This window comes from Pinus tabuliformis, chromosome 1_1, assembly GCF_031772625.1.
Source record: "Pinus tabuliformis cultivar Carrire ecotype Pingquan chromosome 1_1, CPIR1, whole genome shotgun sequence".
NCBI lineage: Eukaryota > Viridiplantae > Streptophyta > Pinopsida > Pinales > Pinaceae > Pinus > Pinus tabuliformis.
The window spans coordinates 737,858,504-737,869,751 of record NC_142297.1 but is presented as its reverse complement, the minus strand read 5'-3'; positions in this window follow the sequence as shown (position 1 = coordinate 737,869,751).

Sequence of the window (11,248 nt, the reverse complement as noted above, 5' to 3'; positions counted from 1 at the left end):
TGTTTATCATTAGAAAATATTTGACAATTCTTTAAATTATCTGGAATTGCGGGTTTGTGCCTAACTTCAACAGTGTACCGATAGTTAGGTTGGAGGGTAATTTACAAGTGCTGACAAACATTGCTAAACCATGGGCTTGCATGTTATGTTTTCTAGGGATTACTATAAGCTTTGTTTCTAGGAAAGTGTTAAGTATTTCTACAATAGTATCTCTATAACAACTTAATCTAGGGTCTTTTTTCATATATACAACATCAATCTATTTTACAATTAGTTCAGAGTCTCCCATGATAGAAACTCTTTTAGCTCCTAGATTCCTAACTAACTTAAGAACTAAAATTAATGATTCATATTAAACTATATTATTAGTATATTTAAAATTCAATCTATAAGCGTGGCCTTTTGAGTAATTGTTTTTCAAATTATATATCCACACTCCTGCTCCTCTCCTAACCTATTGACTGATCCATCAAATTCTAAATGCCATAATATTTCATGATCATAATTTTCACTATCTGATGCAACAAACTTTTCATCATTCACAGCAATTAGACCTTCTTTTTCATTGAATAGCTCTGTAGTCTGGTTAGTTTAATTTTGTGTAGAACCTGCAATTTATTTTGGTTCTGTATCAATATTGTCTAAAAGTGTTTCTTGTGTTTTATCAACATTATACAAGATAAAAGAATCAATATCTGAGTGCATGGAGTAGATGGGAAAGTTTCAAGGCTGATCCTGGCTACTTACCATATATTTCATTAAGGTTTCTTGGTATATTTTCTTAGGTTGTCCAAAACCAGAGATTGTTGTGTTAGTGCCTAGATTTACCTCAGGCTGAAAAGTTAGGATCTTTGGCCAACATCAAACCATGCTAAGCCTGGTAGCTAGCCCTACCAGGTCAAGAGAGGGCTCTCTCCGGGTCAATCTCAGTGAATTATGCTCACTAAAGGCTTCAGACGACTGGTTTAACAACTGATCTTAGGCTAGGTATATGTGTGCAAGAGGTTTATTGAATGATTTGATGATTTTTTGGCTCAGATGAGAAGGCAAATTTTGGATGCGGGGAATGAGGCTCAGTCCTGCAGGGATCTCAATGAGGCAAGGTAGGCAACTGAATTTGGCACGTTAAATCAAGTGAGATGGATGGATCAGACAAAGGAGCAGTTGAAGAGGGCAAGAGAAGCCATGGATCCTCTCCAAACAGTGGAAAACATCAAAAAGCTAAAGCAAACTTCAAGTAGAGCACCACAATTTCAATGTATTCTACTTACATCGTTGTTTGATTTAGCTGAGAAGACATAAGAGAGAAAATAATATACATAACACATGAATAAATTCACGAGTACATAATAAAGCATTGTACCAAAACAAAAGCCACGGGGATCCCAAAGAGTACTGCAAATCCTGGTCTCAATTCCTTAGCCAAAATACTGATCTAAATGTACAATGAAGCTCCTTACTTTCTCAAGAGTCCAACCATGCCAATGACTGAAAAAACACATAATATAGACAAAGCATAACTCATCCTAGCCTCTAGGGGTCGAGCTCAAATGTGTAGGAGCTTATCCAACTGATTCTAAACTAGGGACTAGAAATCAGGCAGTGGAACAACATGCCTCCAGAAACAAGGGAACTGATTCATTCAGTTTCAAACAACATTTTAACCAATGAATCTACCTTACCAAGTGAGAATTTGACATATTTACATCATGATCCATCAATATACATGAAATTACATCACAATTTGCCATCAAGAAAGTGAAAAAATCAAACTAGCCAAAATTGGGCGAAAAACAAAGCAATACTTTGTCAAACTGGCAATTTTTCCTCTATGCGCCATGCCTGATTCTCTATGTGCCGCACCTGTTTGGACCCACTTTTGGAGGAATTCCTGGTGTCCCCATTAGCTCTAGGTGTGCTTGTTGGAAAGGTCTACCTGTCTACTTTCCAACCCAAGTGGAATTTTTCAATTTGGCCTTCATTTGCCTAAAATCAAATCGCCCAAGACTGCTTCCAGTGTGTCAAAATAGGGGCAGTGAGGTCATTGTTTGAGTGTTTTTGACCCTTTTGAGGGCTCAAAACCTGCCCAAATTTCTTGGCCATAGGTAGGTATGCATATTTTTCATGCCAAATCCAAAAATGCTTAGTTTTTGTGATTTGGAGCTCCCTAGCGAAAGCGACTGCCACGTGGCGTGGCGCATAGGGCAGAAATTCCTGTTTTTTGCGCCAAAATTTTCCAAAATGCAAAAAATGCCCCAATTTTTTTGAAATTTGGGCTGAGACTTCTTTATGAAGAGCTATGTTGGGCCAAGGAAGCCTCAACCAATATCCGAAGTCGATCATGCTCCTTTTTCCTTTTTGATGCCTTCTTCAATTTTGCCTTTAAACTCTCGATTCTCGCCTTGGAAGATTTGTTCCTCGCCATGTAGTGAAAAGCCATGTGTCTCAACAAGTTTTTATCCTTGTTGGCCTTCTCCATTAATCTCTCTAAGTGGATGTTGGCTTTCTCAAGCCAAGACTCTCGATCGGCATTGATCTCTTGCTCCAGTGAAGTGAACTCCACCATCCTCTTTTGGGCAGCTTGGCGTTTCTCCCGAATGTTTTGTAACTCCATGATTGCTTGGTGGTCTTCAAGCTACTTATTACTTTGCTCCAAGTATTTTATAATCCACTTAGCCCTCTCCAAGTTGAGGGACAAGGCCTTGATGTCCGCCTCCTTCTCTTGGATGATTTCCTTAAGATTTGCACTTTGTGGGCCCACATCTGTATCATCACCCTCAATGAGAATGAAATCGGTCTCTTGCTCACCTGAAGGCCCCTCATCTTGCAATGGCCTCTTTACTTTGTCCTGAACTTGTTGTGATGATGACGGAAGCGAGACCCCTTCCACCCCAGGTGGAGATAATACTCACTTTACTGCTGCGAACAACTGCGTAGTGCTCTTCTGATAAGTAATAAAAACTGGCATACTAGCAACCAGTGTCTCATGACCCTCATGCTGATAAGAAGGTCCACCTGTCTCATGCAAAACCTCGGTAGGTCCCTGAGGAGCTCTGAAAAACTCACGAGATGAAATCATCACAAGTGATGCCCTGCAAGCCAAGCTGATGGATGACCACAATTTTAATGAGAGAAAAGTGATAAATACTATTAAACTATTACTGAGGGGTTTGGTGTTGCACTAGAGTGGTCATCTTTTTGATATTTTGGCACATGAAGTGAGGGATGCTCATCATCCGTACACAGGTAAAGTGCATCAACAACCTAATATGATAAACATATAATCGGGAGAATCGACCCTCACAGCTAAAATACTTCATGATCAATTTCATTAAAGGAGCATATTCATCTTTGAGGTACCGAAAAGGAAAGACTCTCTTGAGCTGTCTCAAAAAGCCGAGCTTGATGTATGGTTCATAATGCTGCTGGTCAATTTGCTGCCTCTTGTTCCATGGTTCTCGAATGTTGGGAATACCGATTGCTAGTGAAATGGATTCTGGTGTTAATGTGAAAGTGACACCAGCTAGTGTGGCTTGACCATCACGTAAATGCAACACAAATAAGCTGGCCAACTCATGGTGAAACTGAATGCTAGCAACCTTCTCACAAAACTCATAGCAAGACTGGTGTTGGAAACAAGATATGGCAAGTGGGCAGGCTTGTAACTCAGCAAGGGTGGTTGGTTCCTCTCGAATATGTTTGCCACCTCTATGAGGCCTCCTAGGTGCATGTACCTCTATTGGTGTGTCACTGTGTGTATCCTCTTCATAATCATATGAAGGATCAGATGCCATGTCTGCTAATGGATAAACTGTCTTGGGGTTGCCTTGATAAAAAATATGTGATTGTGATGTTTTTGACTTTTGCCACCAAGGGAAACAATGATATGAGGGATTGTGGGGGAGGGAAAAATGAAGGATTATAGGGACTGTTTGAAATAGAGTTTAGTTAAGAGAAATGGGGAATTAGGAAATGATTTAGGAATTTTTTGGTATGGGGTTAGGGTTTGGGAGTTTGTATTTGGGTTTTAGGAAATGGGAATAGGGGTATAGGATTAGTGAATTTAAGGGGTATGTGAATTTGGGGAATAGGGAAAACAAGGGGAATGGAATAAGGGAGTGATGAGGTGAGGGGACACTTGGTAGCAAAACAGTCAATACAAAACCCTAGCAGCAATCTCCTTTGAAAATTTTGAAGAGATAGGGTTTGTTTTCCTTTAAACATTCACCATGCAAAAAACACCATCAAACAACCATCAAATTTGGATGAAGAGCAATGAAAAGGGGTCAACCTACTTAGACAAGTGACAAGCCATGCGTTTTGGGTGATTTTGGAGCAAGTATTTGAAATTTCGAGCTTGTTGGTTGTGTGCACCGCGCATCAAACCCAATGCACCGCACCCAGTGTATGAGTTATGCCTGTGCTAAATTGAATTGGAGTCTGAGGCCCAGTGCGTCACGCTGGTTGTATGTGCCGCATCTCCTGCCCAGTGACTTGGAGCGTTTTTCACCAAACTTTCTCACTTGCTCACCAAAATCACTTTGCCTTGCTCCTACTTTGCAAATGAAGAAATGGCTTATAAACAAAGAGCTTTTAAATTTTTGGCTCATGAAACCCACTTTCATAATGTTTTGAATTTGACCTTGTTTTTAAACTCTGTTTTTGGAAATTTTCACTTCTTTTTAGCTTTGTGATGAACTAAATGACCCGTGCTTTGTTTGTTTTGTAGGCGATTGCGGCTACTAGGGCTAAGGAAAGAAACCAGGGTTGTATGGGAAGCATTTTACATATGGGGGAAATCAAATTACATAAATTTATACAATTTAAGCAAAAATACTCTGTTGAAAGACACATCTCTGAGCACTTGATGATGAAATTTATTGATGCTGGAACCTACTCATGTGCCTGTTGGTTGTTATTGGACACTTTGAAACACTTATGAAACCCTAGACCTGAATGAAAATGAAACCCTAAAATACTTTTGCAATCTTTAAGACAAAAAGAAGATTGTATATGCTTTTTTCTAATGAACAAACATGAACCAATAGGTAAATGACATGAGGGAAACTGTAGGAAATCCTCTACCGTTAGATGATCCATGCACCTAATGGTATGCAACTAACTGGGTGGGACACCTAATATGAAATGCAGCAAGAGGATTTGATCTCTGACAGAGGGATGAAGATACCGACACTAACATTGGCTCCAATGGAGATGGTAGCTCCTTGGAGGTGCCAAGAACTATAGATCTCTGGGAAAGTAGGCAGTGCCTTTGTCCATTGGGCTATGGAGTCAATAACTTCAACAAACCAAACTGAACTCTTGACTTAAAGACTCAATTTCAGGACTGAACGTGACTCAAATTGACTCATTTTCAAGACTGAGATTAACAAAAAGACCTGACTCTAATAGACTCTAACAAACCAAACCAAAATTGAAATCAAACTTTAGCTTTATAGCCTTCACCTCGGGCCCCAAACTGAAGAATGAAAACAGTTCACACTTGCAATGGAATTTAAACAAACCGGTATGTACAATGATGAGTAGGACAGCATAAAGCATTTCACACATAATACCACTTGAGGAGTCAACCATTGACTAGGCCACTAGGATAATCTTCACCATTCAGCTCCTGCAAAAGGAAAGCGTTTTGGCCTCGATATGCAGCAATCTTTTACGGTCCTTTCCAAAGATGATCAAATTTTCCATGTTTGCCTTTTTCTTCATTCCTTGCATCCCATTTTAGCACTGTGTCACCTATCTCAAACCTGTCCGCCTTTGCTTTTTGGTCATATATTCTCTTGATTCTTTCCTGCAGCTTGAAAGTATTTTGAAATACCTCCTCCCTAGTTTGCTGCAAATGAATCATTTGATTTATCCTCCACTGCAAACTATCATCTTCATTGTCTGCTTCTAACAAAAGTTTGACTACCGGGACTGCCAAAGAGGTTGGGAAGACTATATCTACACCATACACAAGCTCAAAAGGAGACATGCTTATAGATTTTTTCTGACTTACCCTATTGGCCCAAAATGCATTGACCAGCTTTTTATGCCAACCTTTCTTGTTATTTTCCAGCAGATTTTTGATAATGTTGACAAGAGATTTATTGGAGGATTCCACCAATCCATTGCCTTGTGGGTAATAGGCAGTAGAATGCCCCAAAGTGATTTTATACTTATGACAAAAATCAATCGTTCTTTTCGATTTGAAGGCTGCTGCATTGTCAGTGATCAACTTATTGGGACAGCCAAAACGAGACAAAGTGTTATTTTCAAGAAATGAGATAATTACTGAATCGATAGCTTGTCTTGTAGGAATTTCCTCTATCCATTTGGTGAAATAATATGTTGCTGTGAGGGTCCACTTATGATGTGCTGAAGAAGAAGGATGAATCTCACCAATGAAATCCAAACCCCACTACTGAAATGGAACATTTACTTCAATGGGCTTGAGTGGTAAAGGCTGCAACTTCCTCTTACCTTGAAAAATCTGACATTGGTGGTAGCTGGCCACTGTCTTGTACACATCAGCAAAAAGAGTTGGCCAATAATATCCCACTCTTAAGATTTTATTAATTGTTTTCTTCCAAAAAAGGTGGCCTTCGCAATCTCCTTTGGGAAAATCTTCCATTACCTGCTTTGCCTCTTCTTCCACTAAAAAATTTAGCAAGACACCACTGGGGTCTTTTCAATAAAGTGCACTATTCATGATACAAAACTTTGCAGCTTTCAACTTCAATTTCCTACTTTTGTTTTTAGCCATTCCGGGAGGTGATGAAAATTTTTGGAGTACATAGATAATGTCCGAATACCAAGGGGAAAGAAGGAAAATTTCTGATACCTGAGTACGCAGATTTTCTTCATCTTCCTCGGACATGGTAGCGATTAGATTAATGTCCAAAGCGTGTAGATTTGACTCAATGATTAATTTAGCCAACCCCTGTCCCTTAATGAGCTTTGTTGGCTTGATTTCCACATCATACTCTAACAAGGCAGCAATCCATTTGCCTCGTATTCCCTCCGGATCTGTTTGCACTAAGACAACCTTAACAGCAGCATTAGGAACATAAGCAAGGATATGGGAATGCAAAATGTAGACCCGAAAATCTTTCAATGCCTTTACCAAAGCGAGGGCCTATTTTTCAATAATATTGTACTTCAATGATGCATCCTTTATGGTTTTGCTGAAAAAAGCGATTGGATTCTTGAGCTGGTCTCTTTTTTGCATCAAGACCACTGCCATAGTATGATCCGAGGCAAATGAAAATAAAATAAAATCCTGAGTATAGTCTAGGTTGATCAAAACCAGATCTAACGAAAGAACTAATTTCACCAAATTGAAGGACTTAACCGCTTCCTCCGTCCACCTTACCACACTATCCTTTTTGAGCATGTTTGTGATTTACCTTAAATATTCTGCAAGATTGGGAACAAAGTGATGTAAAAAGTTTATCTTACCATTAAAGGATTGGATTTCTTTCTTACTTCGTGGAAAATAAATCTTTTGAATGGACTCCACTCGAGCTGGATCGATGCAGATGCCCTCCTTTGAGATGATGTGCCCAAGAAGCTTGTCTTCATCCATAGCGAACAAACTTTTCTTTGGATTGAGAGAGATGCCATGTTTCCTACACTGCTGAAACACAATCTTCAAATGATAAAGGTGATCTTCATCTGAATTAGAGAATATTGTCAAGTCATCAAGTTAAACAACTAGAAAAACATCTTTTTCATTAGCAAATGCAATATCCATCACCCTCTGAAAGGTTGCACCAGCATTTCTCAATCCAAGAGGCATCTTTGCATAATGGAAAGTTCCCCACGGAATGGTAAACGTTGTTTTGTCTCGATCATCCTCATGGACCAGAATTTGGTTATAACCTGAATAACCATCGAGTAGTGACATTTGGGATGCTCCAACTACTCGCTAAAGTATGTGATCCATCTTGGGAAATGGATAGTTGTCCTTCAAAGAAACTTTGTTCAGATTTCTAAAATCAATACACAGCTGAATCTCACCTGTTTTCTTGCGCATTAGCACCAAGTTTGAAATCCAATTTGAAAATCTTATGGGGACAATGATACTAGCCTTGTACAACCGATTAACTTCCTTCTCAATCGAGGGCGGCATCTTCGAATTTATTCTTCTTAGCTTTTGACGAAAAGGCTTTTGATTTGGCTTGATCGGGATGACATGCTGAATTATACTTGTATCATATGACTTCAATTCTGAATAATCCCAAGAAAATACATCAGTGAAAGAGGATAACAAACTGATATACTTTGCTCTTACCTGTGGAGGCAATGCTTTCGATAATTTTACCATCTTGGGATTTTTAGCTGACCCGATGTTCACGTCTTCAACTCCTTTCTCGGTTGGCTGCAAGCTTGGTTTTTTGGCCACATCATCCTGATCGAAGAGCTCCTCTAAAGGTATTAGACCTTTATGAATGATGTTATCTTTGAGCTACAAAACTTCCATTTGATTAACTTCCATATCCGCATCATCATCATCATACTCCACATCAATAGAAGTGTCTGTGAATTTACCTTTATTTTTCATAAATTCATCGATCTCATCATCATCTTGAAATACTTGCCAATACCATTGATTGTCTGGGACAGCTGGGCGATGCTTCACGTGAATCTCAAACTTGTTTCTTGAATTCATTGGAACTTTCAAATTACTTGTTGTTGTTGCAAGTGAATCCACAATGAAATTTTGAGCACGAGGTACACATGTCAAAGTATAGTCTAAAAATAATCTCAAAATATCCAACACCACATTGCGGTAGGCCCGCATTCGAGGATGCTTTGCTTGATATTCTCCTTTCACCTGCTTGATAACTAACTCAGAGTCACCATACACTGAAATCCTTTTTGGCATTCAACTTTTTAAGAAATTTCAAACCAGCAATTAAAGCTTCATACTTGGCCTCATTATTTGAACAATCAAAAGCTAGTTTATAAGAGCATACCCTTACATTGCTTGGCACTTTGTTTGGGGTGAAAACAGGGCTGCGAATCCAAATGCCAGTTCCAGCACCTTCCCTTCCTACCGCGCCATCAAAATCCATGCTCCATAGGCCAGCCTCATCCTCTTCCAAACGCTGAAATTCTGTTTGGTCCATTGCTCTTCCTTGCTGTCCATCAATATGTTGTTGCTGTCGGAAGGCTGATTGCTCAGCGGTACCATCTAGTCTTTGCCTCTCTTGCTTTAAGACTTCTCTGAAATTTTCAGTGATCTCGGGAATGTCTTATACTTGAACTACTTGGCTATCTACATCATTAAAGCTATCTGAATACAAAGCAAATGATTCTAAATTGGTATGTACATAGTTGATTGGATGATTTACCGGTTTCTCCTTGCTAGTGATCATGTACTTCATCTTTTGTTCTCGGTATAGGTTCCTCATCTGACTGAACACGGGAATGGTAGCGTAGGAGAAATCAAGTTGCACTGTCCCTTTAATCTTTTTCCCCCAAGATCTGGAAAGAAGCATGCCAAATCGAGGAGGTATATCTGCCCCAACCACATCCATCAAAACATTCTTAGCCGGAATCTGATCCAAACTGACCACCAAATCCTTGATAAGGCAAATGCACCTTACTCTATCGGAATCGAAAGATTAAAGGTCATGATATTTTCTAGTGATATCCAATCCCAATTTCTCCATGATGGCCTTAGGCATAAGATTATGAGAGGCTTCAGAATCAAACATAGCATTATGCAACACAAAATCATGCACCCTGAGACTAATGTAGAAAGGAGCTACATCACTATCTTGAGACTGACCTTCCAATGCTGGCCCAAAAATCAACTCAGGGCTGTCATCCTCCACATTTACCATATCAGATGATGGATCTAGATTCAAAATTTTAGACCCCTGACCTTTATAATTACTGTTCTTCATCAACTCAATCAAAGGAATAGATATCTTAATCTTAGCAATTTCATTTTCCAAGTTAAAATCTTTAAATTTCTCTACCTCTTTCCCTAAAACATCCCTATTTTCAATTTTCTCCTTTTATCCACTTGGCTAATTGGATCTTTCACTTGCTGATGGCGTTTTGTTGGTGGTAGGATCAACTATCTCTTTTCCCTTTTTCTGCACACTAGGAGGATCATTCTTTGGCGCTTCTACCTCCTTCCTTTTCTGAATTGGGTTCACGGGCACATCTCTATTTCGAAGTGAATATTATCGCTGCTGAGCTGACAAAGCATTCATGTATCCTCTTTGGTATTCATCAGACTCTTCCTCAAGAACTGTCTCATTTGCCAAAATGAAATTTTCATCCCTTTGTTTGGTTGAATTCTCGGAGTACTCCTCATCCTCAATGATGAAAATTGGCATATCATCGGGCGTAAAGAAATGATTTTCTTCTCCAATCATATTTTCTTCTTCATTTGATTCCGGACCATGTACGAAATTCTGCTGTAAAGGTGGCTGCACCTGCTGCTGCACTGCTTGATCTTGGGCTCGCTGCTCTCTTTGTTTGATTCTATATTGTGGCTGCTATTGGCCACGAAAGTTAGGATTTCTAACTTGAGGTTCAGGCTTGTCGATTTTCATCCTCTCAAGCATTTTCTCCACCTTTCGAAGCGCTTGATCTGACGAGGAAGACTCTTCCTTTATTGTGACCTTCTTTTCAGCTCTTGCTCTAGCTCTCTTGGCCAACAGATTTGCTTCAACACTGACCACAATCTTCTGCATGTCTTCCAAATTGGCCGGATCCATCTCTCTTAATTGATAAGCCATATCAGCATCAAAACCGTCTTGAAACTTAATCAAGGTCAGCCCTATAGGTGGCTTTATATGATCAGGAATGGCATTATAAACGGAATTAAATTGAATACAATAATCTTGGACAGACTCACCAACATTCCGCTTGATGTGCTCGTATTCGGAAAGTATTTTGAAGAGGATTTTTCTTCACTTCCCAGCGGTCCAAGAATTGTCTCTACAAATTGGCCAATGTAGTGACACTTGCAGCCGGCAAAGCTCTTAACCATTTCCTTACTTCTCCTCTGAATGTTTGTACAAACAGTCTCATAGTCACATTTTCTGCATCAATCTCATGAAGATTGAAGAAATCTGTCATTCTGTCCACATGTTGCTAAGCTGTAACACTGTGAGGAGTGCCATCAAACAAAGGAATTTTGCTTTGATAATCGGCGGGCATATCATCCAAATTTTGAGGCAGCACAAGGGGTGCAAAATGAGCAACCATCGCTCTTGGTGGA